The 14,798-nt window shown below is 37.8% G+C and overlaps 1 non-coding gene across 1 annotated transcript; it reads right to left on the minus strand.

Annotated features, from left to right (window-relative positions):
- Positions 1-11,286: 11,286 nt before the first annotated feature.
- Positions 11,287-11,421, minus strand: LOC115872894. Its single transcript, XR_004048096.1, has one exon. It is a non-coding gene; the product is annotated as a small nucleolar RNA SNORA21 (small nucleolar RNA).
- Positions 11,422-14,798: the final 3,377 nt, after the last annotated feature.

Genomic DNA, 14,798 nt, shown 5'->3' on the forward strand with positions numbered 1-14,798 from the left:
GATAACAGTTGTATGAGCCCCTAATAAAATGTTTAAAAAAAAAAAACGACAGCAGGCACAAAGAAAAGGTTGGTGACATAAATCCACAAGAAGCCCCTGTCATCCAGGCTACGCTGACTTACAGCAACACCCTGTGGGTTCCTAGGACAGTAACTGTTTACAGGAGCAGAAAGCCCAGGTTTTCTCCTGCAGAGCTGCTGGTGATTATGAACCACTACATCACCAGGGCTCCATATAAAATTAGATAAAGTCTAAAAACTTGCTTCAAGATGCCCACGGACACATTTAAAAGTCACATTTTTAGAATGAAAAGGAATGATCAGAGATTTGCCTTCCACAGCACTCTCTGTTGCAGCCAGGTTTGATAAAAATGTATTGCAATGGCTACACAGAACACACAAGTGACGATCACAATTATGGACTTTGCTAGGGAAACGAACAGATTAAAGTTCAGGTGAGAAGTGCTCAGGACACGGCTGTTCAGTCGGGACAGTTTCTTCTCTGTTGTGTCTGCACGTAGGACTTTCTTTAGCCACTATTCCCCTGGCCTGGTCTCTGTCCTGCTTGGGCAACATTTCAAAGTTCTTTTGGAGCTGCTCCACCATAAGTCTCAGCTTGAACACAAGCAGCTCCTGTTCTCCCAATTAAGTGCCTGGAGGGACCCCACTGACAGGCCAGTATCCTGCCCCAAAGCCTCCAGCTTTACTTGTTCGGTGGACTGGGCCCATGACAGCCACTGCTTTGTCTCATAGTCTGTCTACTGGTTATGCTGCTGCTGCTCTGATTGCCTCTTAGGGATCTCAGGGGCCAAAAAATTTGTTCTACTCCTAGTCCTTTACTTTTCCTAGCAGTGCAATTCTCCCTCACTGCTTCTAATATGGCTTATTTCACAGCCAGCAGATGACAAATCACAATTAACCCTGTTAATGATCAGATGTAGCTAAAGCATATATTTTAATCATTATATTCCTCCACCTTTTTACCAAGGCCCATCAACAAAACAAAGGTCATTTGGTGGGAGTCACAAAAGGTATTGCTAGGAGAGCCATATTAAATAATTCACTGTATTGCACTCAGAAGTCTCAAAAAAAATTAAATCAGTATATACAAACAATAAATATTGGTGAACATATGGAAACATTCATTGAATAAATGTTCTCTAGGAATTTAAAACAAGTTGATTTTTAACCGTTTTAATGTGAAGTAGGTGAAGGTTGACAGAGCAGACCATCAGTTTTATATTCAAGAATTCATACACATTTTGTTTCACATCATTCATTGCACTCCACTCAATATAACATCACTTACCTAATTTCCTCCCTGTTTCCTGCTTCCATTCCTCTTCCAAACCCTACACACTTCTGAACCTTTTCCTTGGATAATTGCAGCCCTTTTGAGCTTAAATGGTTGGTTATTCTAAGCTGTGTACATGTACCTAGCATTATTGTTCCCTTTATAGATATTACGTATATTGTTTGGCTAAACATTGAGACAATGGGGTGAGTTCAATTCTAGACCTGAAGGGTGACTAAGGGCCATAGTCGCCTGTGTTCCACCAGTTTCCATCTGATCACTAAAGCCTGCTCTCCTTGATGATTTTGAGTTTTATTCCACATTTTTTATTCTACTCTATCAAGGATCTTCTAATGAAATCCTTTTCAGGGCAGTGGTTAGTGGTAGCAAGGCACCATGGAGTTCTTGTCTCAACATTATATAAACTACTAGTTTCCAAGTGTCTTAGATTTCCCTCATTCTCTTTTCCTCTGGATGGGGAGAGAGCAACAGTCGCAGCTTAGACAGCAGCTCAAGTGCTTAAGACCTTAGACACTACTCACCAAAATACTGTGTAAAACATTGTTTTTGTGACTATGTTATGCCAATTGACCTTGGTATCTCAAGACTATGGTTATGAGCCTCCAGGTCCAGGAACTTATTCTGTAAGATGTTTGCTTTGTCTAAGACATTTTCATAATTGTGTCCCCTGTATGCTCTGCCACATCCATGGATATATTTGCAGCACATTAAGTACCCATGTGTATACCTGTTTAACCTGCTTGTCTATCTATGCAGATATGGTAGATCACCATTATTGCAGAACATCATTTACTTCTGTTGCCACAATACTGGTAGATACATGCACACCCATGGCCATTCTAGCATCAGAGGCAATAACCACAACAACAAAAAGGAAACAACCTAAATGTCCATCGATGAGAAAATGGATAAATAGTACTACATAAGTAGCACTAAATTAATGATGAATCTGAGCAACACCTCATAACACCACTAAATTGAAAGACAGAACATTATGTGGAATGAAATTAAACACACACACAAAATCAACAGAATTAAGGTGACTTGTGAAAACAGAAAATACAAAGGATTCCAAAAGATCTGGAGATAAAAATCAATCTTGTTTCTACTTTGTTGCTCTAATGTACAGAGTTGGCCCTCAAACAACACTGAGGTCGGGGTGGCAAACTACTGTGTAGTCACAAAAATATGTATAATTTTTGACTCCCCTAACTACTTATTTATTAAAATCCTACTGCTGACCAGATTTACTGATAACCCAAACTGACAATTAACACATCCTCACTTCCAAAGAACATTCTGGCTGTACTTCTTTCAGCCTAGATTTGTTCCTCTGATTCATATTGATATCTCATATAGGGCTTAAATGTAAATCTATGGACGCAGACAGCCTTATCTTTCTCCCTTGTAGCAGCTGGTGGCTTTGAACCATCAACCTTGTGGTTAGTACCTCAACAGTTAGCTCTCCAGAGAGGACTACATTAAGATGATGCTTAAAGTGTAAATAGTAATAAAACATAGACACAAGGAGAAGTTAAGAAAATAAATTAAAAAGCACTTAAGTAGCAAACCACCAATACTTTAAAGTCATAGAAAATAAATTATCACTAAAGATTTTACCCTATTAACTATGTTTATTTAGTCACCTAATTTTTTTTGTAATTTAAGTTTGTTCTTCACACTGAACAATGCAGGAAAAAACCAGGTAAGCTTGAATTTATAAATACTATGTAATAATATGAATATTAGATTTTAGCATCTGAATCTCAAGGACCCCAGGGGAGCAGTGGTGTGCTTGTCTGCTAACATAGAGTCTGGTGATTTAAACCCACCAGCTGCTCCGTTGGAAACAGCCCTGCTGATCTGCTCCCATAAAGATTACAGCATAGGAAACCCTGTGAGACAGTTCCACTCTGTCTCACGGGGTCTCTATGACTCCATTCCAACATGTCGGCACACAAAAACAGTCAAAAGTTTATAAATACAAGCTAAATCTACGCAGGTTATATTTATCCTAATATATGATAAATCATGACAACAATTAAACCAATATTTTTGTCTTTTAGGATAATATATATATATAGTTTATATATATCATGTACTTTCCTAAATATTTCAGCTAAAGGTGAGCCTGACAAACCCAAGTGGCGTAATCGCTTCTGCGTGGACAGCCCAGGAGCACTGCACGGGAGGAAGATGAAGGCTTTCCACTCTGTAAGGACGTATGGCTTTGGAAACCCAAAGTCTCACCCTGTCCTATATGGCCTCTCGTTGAGTCAGAATCTACTCAATGGCCGTGGATTTCGTTTTGGATGTCACCATGGCTCTTTAAAATCTTAAGAAGCAAATATGTTACTAGGATAACTAAGGAAGCCCTGGCTGAAGCCCGGGGTATCTTCTATCCTAGCGCATATGCATGCAAAAGCTGGATAATGAAAAAGCAAAACTGAAGAACTGACACATTTGAATTGTGGTGTTCGTGTGAGGAATATTGACTACACACCATGGACTGCCAGGAGAATGAGCATATTTGTCTAGAGGAAGTACAGCCAGGATGCTCCTAGAACATTAGGATTCATAAAGTAAAGGGGCAGTGAAAAAACACAGGCTCTCCGTGAGATGGATTGACATAGCGCTGCCTGTAACCACAGGCCCAAATACTGCAAGGACGGCATAAAACTGGGTAAAGTTGTGTTCTGTTATTCAGGAGGCTGCTGTGCCTCAAGGATGACTGGTGGAAATGTAACATCACTGCTTTAATAATCTGTTTAAAATAATGAGGTAAGTTTGAAGGATAAAACATAATCCAGTGCGTTTTCATAAATAACACACTATTTATACTGGAGGTAGTAAAGGAGGATGGGGAGGATACACACGTGAAGATAATGTGGTTTATTACTTTTATGAGACTCAGCCTGTTTGCCTTACTTGCAATGCAGAAATTTGGCTAACACTTGCATGGAAATATGTAGTTTTAAGTATACTCTATCCTTTTTGAAATGAAAATAAGATTTACATCGACCAAACAAAATGAAATAAAACCATGAAAAAAATCTCATCTAAATGTCTTATATGAAATCTATGTATACTTTATTTTTTGCATTACTAATTAGTATATAAAATTAAGTCACAAATTACACAAAGTATCATATATATACATATATGTACCACAAAATGCTTCTATATAGAAAATTCAGTTATACAGATTACTACTATATAGACTTATCATAATCAGTTTAAGAAGGTAATAAAAAAACCTGATCCTCATGGTAAAATCACAAGAATAAGTTATGATATTTTATGCTAATTTACTGAAAAGAATAGCTAGGGTTAAAAATCATATTTGGATTAAAATTTTTTGTATTAAATATGAATATGCTAAATAGTCCCCTGCTGAAGCATAACTGGAGACACTTAATTAAAATTTAATTTGTTTCAAATAAGTTCTTTTTCCTATAATTTATAGAACAGAGGCAGTTGGTGACACTATTCCTATTAACTTTAATTCAGAGAAGCACTTGCATTCTTATTAAAAGTTTTGTTTTAAAGTTTCCAAGAAAAAAATGAGCAATTAAAAAAGAGAAACATAAAAAAAAAAAAAAAACATGTTGGGAAATGAAGTGTCCATATAGGTGACAAACGGGCAAAAGGCATCTATAAAAATCATTACAATAGTCAATGGATGTATAAAGGCAACTTAAAAGAAGACTTAATTGTAAAATGAGTTGTAAGAGCCCACAATACAATGATCTTTTAATAATTTTTTAAAAAGAAGACTTAGTAGATAGCTCAAAATTTAAAACACGACAGTATATACTGCAAGATCACAAAATTGTTTCCAATCACACACTTCACCTAGAAGAAATAAACAGACCTATAATGGTGGAATGGTTACAAGTGGGTTTCGATCTGCAAGGTGAATTGTTCAATACCACCAGCCGCTGCTTGGGAGAAAGCCGTGGCTTTCCACCCCATTAATAGTTACAGTCTGGGTAACATAGGAGGCAGTTCTACTCTTGTCTCAGAGTCACTATGAGTTGGCATCAACCTGATGGCATTTGGTTTGGTTTTTGTTTTGGGGATAATAACTTTAGTCAGCAATGGCAGTCAGTGGCAGAATTTTCATCTTCCATATGGGAAACGAGGGCTCCATACTTGGTCATATTCTCTCTTATACAGTCATCACCTGTCGCAGTTAGGTTTTCTGTGCCAACATGGCACCTGTAAGAAGATATGGGTGGAGATTAGACTGTCAATCAGGCCACAGGCTGATGATCTCACTTGGAGGTGTGACTGAGATATACAGTTCTCTAAAGGCCAGCCTCTCTTTCTGGCTTCACTTTCCTGCCTGCTGGCCACCCAGAAAGCTGCAGGAATCCTGCCATGTTTGCACTGACATTGGATCCACATGACTTTGCACCCAGTCCTGTGATCTTTTCTGCATCGTATATCATTGCATGTGATTGCGTAAATCTGAAAGGGATTTATGGGCTAGTATTGGACTTATGGACTTGAGTTGGACTGGGCTGGGATATTTTCCTGATAGATGCTTACTTCTTGATATAAAGCTCTTTCTTACGTACATACGAGTATCAATGGATTTGTTTCTCTAGTCAACCCAGCCTGACACATCACCCATCTGTCAGTGGTGAGTATTGCTATGATGCTGAACAGGATTCACTAGATCTTTGAAACTAAGATAAACCCGGAAGCAAAGCTTGGTAATCTAGATCCGAGACCAGCCCAGGAAAATCCTAAGGACCATAATGGCCTACTCTGCAAATTATCTTGGAGATGGCACGGGACCTGGGAGCACTGCCATGAACTGGGGGTGGACGTGACACAGTTAAAAGCAACATAACGACTTTAAGCCTACCAAAGGAGTTAATTCTCTGGGAAAGGCAAACACAGTTGTTGCTCCTGTTGTTAACAGCTATCAAGTCTGTCTTTCAGATTGCAAGACAAGCAAACTACATAAATCAACTAACTTACTATTGTGTCATAAAGTAAGAAAAGTTCTATAAAACTTAATTCTGAATTGAAAATATTTTCAAGTGCTAGACATAGGAACTAAATGTCATTAGATAATAAAAAATGAAAATAACAGATTTGTATGATCAGCAAACCACACACGAGCCAAAATAAGTTGTGCTGTTGTTAGGTGCTGTTAGATTGGATGACTCATACCATCCCTATGTACAACATAATGGAGTGTTGCTGACCCTGGCCATCTTCATAATAGTTGCTATGCTTGAGCATGTTGTTGCATCCACTGTATCAACCCATCTCCCTAAAGGTCAATTATAAAATTATTCTACTTTTCCAAGCATAAGGTTCTTCTCAATGAACTATTCCCTCCCATTAACAACTTTTCTTTCTTTTTCTTTTCCATTAACAACTTTAATGTAAGTAGGACAATGTCTCACCCTCCTTCTTTCTAAGGAGCATTCTAGTAGTTCTTCCAAGACAGATTTGTTTGTTCAACAAGCAGTCTATGATCTATTAATATTCTTTATCAACACGATAAATTATTCTTTTGTCTTTCTTATTCATTGCCCATCTTTAAGAAGTGTTGAAAATATGACTAGGATCAGGCGACCCTAAATTCCTCAAAGGGACACGTGGTCTTTAATAATACTCTACCCTACAGAATTGCTACAAGTCAGAATCACCTTGGTGGTTATGAGTTCCACTGTTTTTGCAGCACCATTGCTTAATGCAGTACATAGTTTGATTTCTTAACTATTGCTTTTATGATGTTGATGGTGGACCCAGGTAAAATGATATCCTCAACAACATCAATACTTTGCTTTCTAATGACGTAGCTTGTTGGTCTAACTGTGAAGATCTTTTTTTTTTTTTTACATTGAGCTGTAATCCATACTGAAAGGCTGTATTTTCTATCTCCATCAATAAACGCTTCAAAAATTCTCTTGGTCTGTGTGCATTTCAGTGTTTTGTAATTTCCATTCATTGTAACGTCCATAGTTCATTAAGATCCACATAAGCAAATGCCTTTGCATCATCAATAAAACCCTAAAGCATGCTATGAGGTAAACATTTTTTCTGGAAATCTCTGCTTTCAGAAAAGATTGATCTGACCTGCCATCAGCAATGACAGCCCTCATTCCAGGTCCTCTTCTGAACCGACTGGAATTTCTGGAAGTTCTTTGTCAATGTAATAATGCAATCATTTACAAATTATCTTTGGAAAATTTTTGATTTTGTGCTATTTCTCTGATATTGTTTGATAATTTCTGCACTGTTTGATCATCTTTGGAAAGGGCACAAATAGGCGTCTCTTCCAGTTAGTTGGAAAGATAACCATCTTGTAAATTTCAAGGCTTGTGTATTTTGTCAATGCTTTCAACTGGGGTCTTCCTCCTACACTATCAGTTCTTGATCATATCCCCTGAAATTGTTGAATGTTAAAAAAACTTTTTTGGCACAATGATTCTGTACACCTTCCATTTTTTTGGACACTTCCTGTGTCATTCATATTTTGCCCCCCAAATTCTTTAATATTCCATGAGGTTTGAGCTTTTTAAAATTTAAGTTTGGACATATAATTAACATATCCTATAACTTAATGGCTTAAATGTATTGAGAAATGTACAATCACCACTACCATTTATTTTAGAACATTTTCTTCATTCTTCTATTTATAACTCCCTACTTCCCCCCAACCTCCCCTGCCATAACCTTAAGAAATTATCAACCCAGTTATTGTCTCTATAATCTATTTCATATTTCATATAATTAAACACATATCAAAATAACAAAACAAAACCCAACAACAAAATAAGAGAAAAAGCTCAGCTGAAAAGAAAGCAGAAAACAATGAAAACTAGAACAATTATACAATGGATCAAGAGGGAGAAAAGAGGATAAGGTGTTCAATTTCAACCCAACTACATCTGTATTAATCCATTTTCCAATGCCCTCTGTCTAATGGCAAGGCTATTCCAATCCCTAGTCAATAGTAAGAGGGGATTCTCCAGAGGCTAATCCATGTGGGGACCTTGCAAATGGATTTTGGGGTTTTACTGTCGTCCATACTAAAAAAAACTTCACTGCCATGGAGTCGATATTGACTTATAGCAACAAGATAGGAAAGGGTTGCCCCTGTGGGTTTCCTAGACTGACAGCAGAACACCTATCTTTCTGCACATGAGGTGAGAATTTAAGCTCCAATACAGTTCCTTCTTCTGGTCTTGGATTCTAATCCTTACTATCCTTGGATCCCTCAGGCTTATGTACTTCTCCTATTTTTTAAGTCAAGTCTGTAAGACCCCAGACACGATTCCTTCTGGTAGAGATGTGAATCTTTTCCTTCACCTTTTCAGTTTGAGAACTGCGAAGTGTTTTCTGCTCCTTTGGTTTTCTAACTCCATGTCTTCGGGTCTTTGCATATTTCACTATAAACATTTGCCATTTTCAAGCTGCCCTTTAAAATCTTTTCCTCAGCTCTTTTACTTCACGATTTCTTGCTTTTGCTACTCTACATTCAAGAGAAAGTTAGTCTTTTCTAACATTCATTTTGGTCTTCTTTCTCTTCTCTCTCATGTGATCTTTGGCGTTCTTGTTGTTCGATGTCCTTGATGCTACCCCACGACTCATCAATTCTTCAGTCATTAATGGTCGTGATGTTAAATAAACTAAGATGGCCTCTATATTCAGGCAGGATATACTCATGGATATACCTAGTTTCAAGTGAACTTGCTTTAATTTTCTTCAGATTCAATGTGAACTTGCATACGATTAAGATGGCCTGTTCTAAAATTTTCCTCTGGCCTTTTCCTGATGGATAATACAGAACTCCATCATTTCTTCCCATGGATTTAATTCCTATGTATTCCATGTGCATAGTCCATATACATGTGCATAGTTACCTTTAATGTTGTTGGAAAAGGATTATGAATAAAGGCACATGAATAAGTCCTTGGACTTGTAAAATGATGCCACAGGCATTAGTTTTATAGCCAAGGTCCCATTTCCCACCCACAGATCATTCTTTGTTTCCAACGTTTGCAATCTAACCATCAGTAATTATCAGTATATTTTTGATACATTTCATATTGAAGGTTAAACATCTTCAATTTCTTCATCTTTGGCAACACTGCCTTTGTGTTAATTTTAATGATATATGTATTAACTGGTTTTTATTGCAGATATATAAATATAATCCTAACACTTTAGAACTGATGGTGAGATTTTCTTTTTGATGATGAATGCGGCATCATTCCACTTCAATTTATCATCATTGGCCTAGTAGACAATACGATGGTCATCTAAATGAAATTCTAATAAAAGAACCCCTGAAACTCACTGCCATCAAGTCAATTCTGACTCATAGTGACCCTACAAATCAGGGTAGAACTACTCCTGTGGATTTCCAACACTGTAACTTTTTTTTTAAATCGTTTTATTAGGGGCTCATACAACTCTTATCACAGTTCATACATCATACATCAATTGTGTAAAGCACATTTGTACATTCATTGCCCTCATCATTCTCAAAACATTTGTTCTCCACTTATCCCCTGGCATCAGGTGCTCTTTTTTCCCCCTCCCTCCCTGCTCCCCCTCCCTCATGAACCCTTGATAATTTATAAATTAGTATTTTGTCATATCTTGCCTTGTCCGGCGTCTCCCTTCACCCACTTTTCTGTTGTCCGTCGCCCAGGGAGATCCTTGTAGATCCCATGTAGATCCTTGTAATCGGTTCCCCCTTTCCAACCCACTCTCCCTCTATGCTCCCAGCATCACCACTCACACCACTGGTCCTGAAGGGATCATCCGCCTTGGATTCCCTGTGCTTCCAGTTCCCATCCGTACCAGTGCACACCCTCTGGTCTTGCCAGACTTGCAAGGTACAATTCGGATCATGATAGTGGGGGGCGGAGGAAGTATTTAGGAACTAGAGGAAAGTTGTATTTTTCATCGTTGCTACAGCGCACCCTGTCTGGCTCGTCTCCTCCCTGAGCTCCCTCTGCAAGGGGACCTCCAGTACTTTAACTTTTTACAAGAGCAAAAACCCTTCACTTTTTATACATTTGTTTTCTGTGCTTTTATAGCAATACTTTTTGACACACACTTACAGAGGCAGTGAGTTATTTAAAGTGGTTCTACCAGCCACTTTAGGATCTTTTCCACCAAACGATCTTTTCCTGCATGGTGAGGGGAGGAAGATACTGTTAAGATTCCTATGTGAGTAATTGCAAGCAGGATTCTCTGGACTCAGTTCTCTGTGCATTGAGCCTTCTGGATTCAGAAAGCAGCTATATCAGCAGAGGAGCATTAGCAAAACTAGGAAACAGAGCATGGAACAGAGTGATGGAGTTCCCAACCTATGGAGCAAATGAAGCTCAGTGCTTTTGTGCCCTGGGTTGGCTTGTGTAGTAGGTGGCTCTGGCCACTTTTTCAGGGAGCTAGGTTTGCTGACCCCTGGAGCTTGAGCAGCAGGTCTTCAGATTGAGGTTTAAGGTGGAGTGATACATTCCTTTGGGCATTTATTAGCAGACCGGAAAGAACTTTGTAACATGTCCTGATAAGCAACACTACCCTGAGCAAGTCTCACTGGCATTACAACTTGTTTACTTCCTTAATAAACCCTATAATAATGAATATTGTCTGTGAGTTCTGTGTAGGCATTGCATTAGAAATAAGGACCCAGAGAAGTAAAACAGAGAACATTAAGAGAACACAGCCATATACAGTGAGCATAGCTTTTGATATAAACTACAAATACAATTAACTTTATAAATGCATTGACAGCTTTTGAATTCATGATGACGTGCGTGTCATTAATGCTTCCAGGCGAATCAGGTTGAATGGGCCAGTGAGTGAGTGGTGCTGGTGCTGGTGGGAGGGGGAGTTGCCAGGGCGAGGGCGCTACAGACCCATCTGAACTCTGTCCATGGCAAGCCAATGTTCTACCAGATTTTATAGACATATAGATAAATACTTTATTTTTGTCACATCACCGACTGAAGCTGAACAACATGAGATATTGCCACTTCACCCCAAAGTGGTGTTCTTAGTCTGCCCTTTTTGACGGCTCAATGGGTCACTGGCAAAAGGTCCAATGAGTGATTTTAAAAGGGGGACCTACCACATATTTATAATGATAAATTGTTATCTATTTATTCATATATTCCACTGTGACTGAATGCTCTCAAGAGAGTTCAATAATTTGTAAATATCACTATATTTTTGTCTTTCACTAAATGTAAGTAGTAATTTAGTACCCTTTTCAAATTCAGTTATGAGTCAGGTGAAGATGTTGCCTCAAATGGCACATGGCATATTTATTCCACATCTTTAGTTTAAAGATATAATATCATGGTTTACATTGATTTCAGATATGTTCTACATTTTATTTGTTATTGTTTATTGGCTAGCCACAACTTCTGTATGTTTGACTAGGTCTATCACATTTCTATTGAACAATTTTGAAATGTCCCAATCCCCTTTCATGTTGTTTTCCACGCTTTGTTCACTATAGAGGTTCAATAGGACTACAATGCATTTGACTCTTCCGATAGTTCGTCAATTCCTATAAACAATTTTTAAAATCACTTTATTGGGGGCTCATACAACTCTTATCACAATCCATCACAATCCACAGATACATCAATTGTGGAAAGCACATTTGTACATTCATTGCCCCATCATTCTCAAAACATACCTTCTCCACCCAAGCCCTTGGCAGCAGGCTCCTCACTTTTTCCCCTCCATCCCCGCTCCCCGCTCCCTCATGAACCCTTGATAATCCATAAATTATTATTTTGTCCTATAAACAATTTTAAATACTGCATTAAAATATAAAACAAGCAATATATTTAATGTTAAAGATGATGTTAATGTTTAAAAGACTAATATACATTCATGTCTCAAAAATGGCCGCTACCCACCTATCACAGCTATATTATAAATGAGACCTACCTTATTATTTATCACCTTTTAATAAGGGAAAAATAACAACGTTGTTCTATTTAGGGTTGTTGGTACTTGCAGATATACTATCTAGAATGATCATATGATAACCATGTTTGGCTAAACATTGGGAAAAGCTACTTAAGGTTTATAGAAATAATAATATATGTGCTTCTTGAAACTTTTTTCTCCAAATGTGAACATATTCTCTATGGTGAATGTTCTGTAACTTGTCTTTTTATTTAACAAGCACATCTTTCCATAAACTGATACAGATGTATCTCTTTTCACCTTACAAGGCCTATACCATGCGGATGAATATAGCTGGGGAAAAATCCATACCCATAGTGATTGCTCTCACTTTGAATTAATGAATAACTAAAGCGTTCTAAGGAAATCATATTACATTTGTTTCATTCGTCTCCCATTTTTCTAGATAATGTTTCCACACCTTCCCCTTCCTGTTTTCTCTCTCACTCACTCCACATCTAGTCTGCCAGAAATCCAGTTGGCTCTAACTACAACATACATCTAAAGTCTAACTACTTCTCACCTTTCACCATTATTTATTTTGTCTAAGGCACCACTCTCTCTAAAATTTGCCTGGGTGATTTTAAGTTAGATCATGTCACTTTTCTGCTAAAACAAGCAACCTATAAAAAATACATTTGTGAAATGTAGATGGCAACAGGTAAATGTCAAAGTACAGGGGAGCATTAAAACGTTCATAGATTCCGGACATGATCACTGAAGTCAAAGTGGGTGCATAAGCAAGTGTAGTGAAGAAAGCTGATGGTGCCTGGCTATCAGAAGATATAGCGTATGGGGTCTTAAAGGCTTGAAGTCGGACAAGTGGCCATCTAGCAGGAAGCAACAAAGTCCACGTGGAAGAAGCACACCAGCCTGTGTGATGAAGAGGAGTTGAGGGGAACAGGTATTAGAAGTTCAAAAGCAAGCAACCAAATTGACATAAAGAAGCACAAAGTGGAGACCAAAAAACCACCTGTAAGATAATTGTATAGTCCCTCACAGAAGGGCCACACAGAAGGGATGATATATCCAGTGTCCAGTATAGCACCGTTAAAACATATAACAATCCTCTAGTTCTTTAATATTTCCTCCTCCTACGATTATGGTCTTAGTTTTACATTCATGTTCATGTATATAATTAAGATCATTCGATGCATGAAATCCAAGATAGATAAACCTTCAGGAGTTGTAACAGTAGTAATGATTCCCTGAGGGTACAGAAAGGGGAGGGGCTGATAGCAATGATGACAATATAACCCCTCTCGAAGAGAACAAATAACAGAATGGCTGGTGAACAGATACGTTGGATGGTGTGAGATATGGGGTGGGGTGGGGGTGGTAACAATAATATTTAATATTATAACAAGGGTTCTTGGGAGGTAGGGTAGTGGAGGGCGGGGATAAAGAGGAGCTGATGCCAAAGAGTACAAGAAGAAAATGTTTTGAAAATGGTGGCAACAATTACACAATCATGTTTGATCTAACTGAACTATGGATTATTGTAATATCTGTAGAGCTCCCAATACAATGGAGGAAAAAGTTCACAGAAAAATTCTATTATCTTTTAGCTCCCTTTTGTGAAATTGTTTGAAGGCTTCTTGAATTGGGTGACTATCAAATTACCCTCCCTCTATAGGGCTTGTGCCAGTGTACACATCCACCATCAACAGAAAAGAATGCCTGCCTTAACTCAGTGTCACCAAGAGCAATGTATCAAACTTTGGGACACCTAAAAATTCTCAGAAATAAAAAACAGTGTTTCATTTTGGCTTAAATCTGTTTAGGAGGTTGAACTTTTTATATGCTTAGGAATCATTCAGCCTTGGTGGCATAGTAATTATGAACTGGGTTGTGAACTGCAAAGTCAACAGTTCAAAACTACCAGGTATTCTTCGGGAGAAAGATAGGTCTTTGAACTCTCCTCAACAGTTACAGTCTTGCAAACTCACAGGGACGGTTCTACCCTGTGCTATAGGGTCACATTGGCTCGATGGAGTGAGCTTGGTTTGATTGGAAGAACCATTTGTCTTTGTTTTCCTGCAAACAGCCTGTTTAAATTCTTTGCCCATTTTCCTATAGTGTTTTTGACTTTTTATTGTTTTTATATCCAGTTTTACTTTAGGAAATTTAGCTCCTTCTTATCAGTCTGTATCACAAATAGTTATTTTCAGTATTTGTAGTTTCTCTTTTCCTTTATTAATGTGGTCAGATTTATTAGTTATTTCCATTTATGGATCCTAAATTTTCCCCCCTATTTTCTCATCAGTTTTATTAGTACTTTAGCCACATGTCATACAATTCAATAATTCAATTATATCAAGAAGAGTTGTACAATTGTCATCATATTCAATTCTAGAATATTTTCTTCTTCTTTGTAGTTATTGTTGTTCGTGTAATAATTTCCCCCCCCCAATTTGTGGCAAAAATTAGTGTATAGTTTAAAAAAAAATCATTTTATTGGGGGCTCGTACAATTCTTATCACAATCCATACATATATCCATTGTGTCAAGCACAT

The sequence above is a fragment of the Echinops telfairi genome, unplaced genomic scaffold (assembly GCF_000313985.2).
Source record: "Echinops telfairi isolate 266 unplaced genomic scaffold, ASM31398v2 ScPeMD7_4;HRSCAF=17, whole genome shotgun sequence".
NCBI classification, from domain to species: domain Eukaryota; kingdom Metazoa; phylum Chordata; class Mammalia; order Afrosoricida; family Tenrecidae; genus Echinops; species Echinops telfairi.